Genomic DNA, 5,356 nt, shown 5'->3' with positions numbered 1-5,356 from the left:
GAGCCCCACTAAGGCATAGAGGCACGCAAAGGACACCATCAAAGCACAAGCCGCACGCCGTCAGTCCTGAGGAACGGGTGAGAAAAACGGCATCACACGGGACTGGGAGCGTCAGAGGCAACGGCCGTAGAGTGCGGCACCAGGCAGAATGCATCCGCGCCCAGCTCCTGGCAACACGGGTTCTCACCCTGATGAGACATGCCCAGCAAGCGAACAAACGCAGTAAGTCCCCTTTGAGACCGGCTTCACAGCTAGGAGCCATAAACGTGTATAAAAACTGGGGATGTAGCACAGTGGTAGAGTGCATGCTTTGCAAGTATGAGGCCCTGGGTTCAATCCCCGGCATCCCCAGGCTACTCCCTGCATTTGCTAGAAGGCTAGCCCGCCAAGGTGTGCAAGGAAGAGATACCCCTAGCTCAGTGGCAGAGATAGGGACCAAACCACCCAACGAGGCAGCTACAGGCAGTGAAGCCCCGCTGCGGACGGCACCCCGCCAGCCCCTCAGGACAGGAACAGAATCGATTGCAGCGAGGACCCCGAAAAACCAGACAACCACGAGGCGGAGGCGCGCCCTGGGACCGTAGAAGGGACCGCTGGGAACCCCCACCCCACCCACACGTCCCAAGCCGCCCCAGCAATGGGAGACCCGGGTAGGTCAGGAGCGACACCAGCAGAAGGAGCGCCACCATGGGGGGAGGGGGTCCCGGGCATGAGTATAACAAAAACACTCTGCACACACTGACGAGGGGAGAGGAAAAAGGCTGCCAGGAAGAGCCCCAGACCCCCTCGTCCATCCCCCTGTAAACCCCTGTCTTGCTAAAACAGAGCCTAACAGGCCCAGACTGCCTGTCTCCCCGTCGACGGTGTCCCGGCCCTCATGGCCACCGTGCCACACCTCGAGCCATTTGCGGTCTCAGGCCCTCCCCCCTCGCAAGCTACCCGTTGGAAAAAATGGGTGGAGCGGCTGGAAAACTATTTCAATGCAGCTGACATTGCTGTGGGGCGACGCCGCGCCATGCTGTTGCATCTGGGAGGTGAGGCCATCCACGACATATCCAAAGACATCACAGAAGGCGACACACCTACGCCACCCTCCGCGACGCCATCACCAGGTACTTTGAGCCGTTTGCCAGTGCAGACTATGAACGCTTCCTGCTGCGCCAAGCGCGCCAACTCCCTGAGGAGTCCGTCGACGTTTTCTACGCTCGACTCAAAAAATTAGCCAGCACATGCACCCTCCCCGATGCGGAGGATGAAATTCGCGCCCAATTCATACAGGGGTGCGCCTCGCTAAAGCTACGGGAGAGAGTGTTTGAAACAGATGCCATGTCCATGCGCGACATCCTGGCCCTAGGGCGGTCCAAAGAACTTTCGAAGGCCCGTGCCGCCCATATGGAGCCGAAATCATCAGTCACAGTCAAGACAGAGCCCGTGTGTGCCATCAAATCACACCCAACGGACAACAGGGTGAGGACACCCAGAAAAGGGCGCCCGAAACAAGGACAATCCATCCAAGACCAAGCCTGCATATGGTGCGGAGGCCCCACCCCCCACAAGGGTGCCTGCCCAGCGCAAGGCAAAATCTGCAGCGCGTGTGGAAAAGCAAATCATTTTGCAAGTGTCTGCTTGTCGTCCCAAAGGAAAAAGCAGATGGCCCACCCAGGAGGGTGCGACAGGTGGCGCCACACCAGGACACGTCGACCAGCAGCGACATGGACGACGACGGAGATGACGCAGCGTCCGTCCACGTGGCGTGCATGCTCAACACACTGGCAGCAGCGTCTTCGACCGAACCGATGTGCTCCATCCAAGTGCATGGCCAAGCGATCCAAGCCCTCATCGACACAGGGGCCACGATAAACCTCATGGCCGCCAGTGTGTACCAAAGCCTCGAAGACGCCCCCGCACTCCACCCCACCAGAGTGCAAGTGTTTGCCTACGGAACCCGGCGCCCACTGCGCCTGTGCGGAGTGTTCCGGACGACAGTGTCCCACGACTCGACACTTTTACAAACGAAGATCTACGTGTCCCAAGAGGGGTCAGGATTCCTTCTCGGCTGCAGGACCGCGCGGGAGCTGGGACTCATACACTTTGCCCTAACTGTGCAAGCCCAAGGACTAGACCATCTGGTTGCGGAAAATTCCTCGCTGTTCGAGGGCATCGGGTGCCTACGTGGGCCCCCTGTCCGACTTCACATCGACCGGTCGGTCGCCCCAGTAGCCCTCCGGCACAGGCGGATCGCTTTCCACCTCCGGCCCAAGGTCGAAGCTGAACTAAAGATGCTGGAACAAGCGGGCATCATCGAACGTGTCACAGGACCCACACCGTGGGTATCACCCATAGTAGTGGCCAAAAAGCCGAAGCAACCCGACGCAGTGAGAATATGCGTAGATATGCGCATCCCCAACCTAGCCATCAAGAGAGAGCTCCACCTGACACCGACCATTGATGAAATCATCGGGGAACTCGCAGGGTCCAAGTGGTTTTCCAAAATGGACCTGCGGTCGGGATACCATCAGATCCCTCTCCACCCAGACTCGCGTGCAATCACAACCTTCTCCACACATGCGGGTCTGTGGAGGTATACCAGGTTAAACTTCGGCATCTCAAGCGTGGCAGAAGTTTTTCTAAATATCGTCCACAACGTCCTCCAAGGCCTTGACGGCGTGCTCAATGTGAGTGACGATATCCTAGTACACGCCCCAACCCTGGAAGAGCACATCAGACGAGTCCAAGCAGTGTTCGACCGGCTACAAGAGAAAGGACTAACACTCCAGAAAGACAAGTGCGAATTTCTGCGCAGAGACATCAGTTTCTTTGGATACAAGTTCTCCGACCAAGGAGTAGGCCCCGACCCGGAAAAAGTCAAAGACATACACAACGCTCCAGCCCCCACGTCGGGAACAGCCGTCCGCAGCTTCCTAGGTATGGTGACATACTGCGGGCTCTTCATCAAAGACCTGTCAGATCTCACAGGGCCCCTCCGCATCCTAACCAAGTCAAATGCCACCTGGAAGTGGGGCCCGGAGCAGCAGGAGTCATTCATTAACACCAAAGCCGCCCTGTCAGCGGACACGACGTTAGCCTACTTCAATCCACAACACGAGTCTCAACTGATAGTGGATGCCAGCCCCACTGGCCTTGGAGCGGTCCTGTCGCAGCGTCAATCATGCGGGAGTGGGCCCCAGTAGCCTACGCCAGCCGCACGCTGACACCCACCGAACAGCGCTACTCACAAATTGAACGAGAGGCAATCGCCATTTTATGGGGGTGCCGCCACTTCCATATCTACCTCTATGGACACCCTTTCTCAGTGATCATTGATCATAAGCCCCTGGTACCCCTTTTCCAAGGATCATCATCTCGACCACCACCGAGAATCGAAAAGTGGGTGCTTCAGTTGCAGGAGTTCCAATTCACAGTGGAATACCACCCCGGCACACGAAACCCAGCGGACTATCTTTCGAGACACGCCCGTCCGGTCACGGACGCAGAAGCGGCAGAAGCTGCAGCCACGGAAGAGTACGTCCGGCTCATTGTCGAGCGGTCGAAACCACGTCCAATGTACCTGGAGGAGGTAGCGAGTGCCACCAAAGACGATGACTGCCTCCAGATCGCAATCCATGCCCTGAAGTCCGGCGACTGGAAGGCTCTGGAAAGCCCGGCGTCCTTCCGCACTCAAGACGCCCAAGCAGTCCTTAAGGCCCTATACCAAGTCAAGGACGAACTATCAGTGTCTACCGAAGGGTGTCTCCTGAGAGGCCCACGCCTCGTGTTGCCCAGCAGCCTCACCCAGCAAGCCGCCCTGCTGGCACATGGGTCACACCAAGGGATTGTCAAGTCAAAAAGCAGACTCCGAAGCAAGTTGTGGTTCCCTGGACTTGACAGAGCCGTCGAGGAAGTCGTTCACAGCTGTCCAGCATGCCTGGCGACCAGCCTACCAAACCCTCCAGCACCGGTAATCACCGAAGACGGACCAAACTCCCCGTGGGCACGAGTAAGCGCAGACTTTGGTAGCCTCCCGGGAGGCAAGTACATGCTTGTCGTGGTGGACGACTTCTCCCGCTACTCCGAAGTAGAAATTATAACATCGACATCAGCAGCGGAGGTGATCCCGAAGTTCGAAAAGATCATCGCCACCCATGGGATCATGAAAGAAGTCCGCACAGGCAATGGACCCCCGTTCAATGGCAGCGAGTTCACAGAATACCTGCAGAGCCACAGCATTAAACACAGACGGATAACACCAAGATGGCCGCAGGTGAACGGGGAGGTCGAAAGGCTAATGAGAACTTTGAACAAAGTCATCCAAATTGCAGTCGCCGACGGCCACTGTCTAGAGCTCGCGATCTACCAGTTTCTCCGGAAATATCACCAGACCCCACACTGCACCACCGGAATCGCCCCAAACCGCCTATCCTTTAACCGAGCCATTGTGGACACCCTCCCACACCATCCCAGGTGGGAGACGACCCCAAATCCCAGCAACCGGTCCACGGAACAACGCTCCAAAAACAACCAAGAAGCATCCCGAAGGCGGAGGGCCGCAGACAGCCCGATTCAAGTAGGCGACGCAGTTTTGGTGAAAGACCGCCATCCCGGCGGGAAATTCCGCCTGCCGTTCGAACTAGACCCCTGGAGAGTCACCGAAGTGCACGGAACAATGGTCACAGCCGTCAGGGACGGAGAGGTAGTTACGAGAAATGTCTCGTTTTTCAAACAAGTACATGAAAGAGGAGAAGACCTGGAACGGGACGACTGGCACATAAACCACCCGGAACCAGAGGCTGGGCACCAAAGCCCACCGCGCAGGCCATCGGAACCAACGGAGACAAGCACCCCGGCACGACGATCCGAAGACACCACCCCGAGCAAAGTAGATCCAGCGGGACCGGCGGAAAACCCCAGCAGCGCTGGCACCAGCGAAGCAGAAGAACCTTCCCCTGCCGCAGCCGAAGGCCGCAGCTAATCGAAGTACAGTCTACGTCCCTGCCCTAAACCCTCCCAGAGGTACCGAGACTTTGTGGCCCAGTGCTGGCGTTGAAATGATCCAGACGATGGACCCCGCCGAGACCGAAGTAAGACTGTTAAATTTTACGTTTGAGATGTTGGATTTGTCAAAGTGATTTCAGAGACTGCACCATAGACTGTCTAGCAAACCTTGGTGAACTTTGCAGCTGGTGTGGACAGCCGTTCCACCATTCAGAGACACGTGTGTATTTCATTTCTGCCATTTTGTTTCATCCCTAGGTAAAGGAGGAATGTAGTGTCGCGGGCAGTTGGGGTGTACCACTGCCGCACACGCCCCCTCCCACTGTTACTAAGTGTTATACCCCTGGAGCGTAAAGGGGCGTTG

At 57.2% G+C, this 5,356-nt stretch overlaps 1 non-coding gene across 1 annotated transcript; it reads left to right on the top strand.

Annotated features, from left to right (window-relative positions):
- The first annotated feature begins 279 nt into the window (after nucleotides 1-279).
- On the top strand, nucleotides 280-351 carry TRNAA-UGC (transfer RNA alanine (anticodon UGC)). Its single transcript has one exon. It is a non-coding gene; the product is annotated as a tRNA-Ala (tRNA).
- The last annotated feature ends 5,005 nt before the right edge of the window (nucleotides 352-5,356 follow it).

The sequence above is a fragment of the Lissotriton vulgaris genome, unplaced genomic scaffold, assembly GCF_964263255.1.
Source record: "Lissotriton vulgaris unplaced genomic scaffold, aLisVul1.2 SCAFFOLD_3672, whole genome shotgun sequence".
Taxonomy (NCBI): Eukaryota; Metazoa; Chordata; class Amphibia; order Caudata; family Salamandridae; genus Lissotriton; species Lissotriton vulgaris.
Note: the sequence above shows the minus strand (reverse complement) of the source record. Positions and strands in the feature narration are given on the sequence as shown.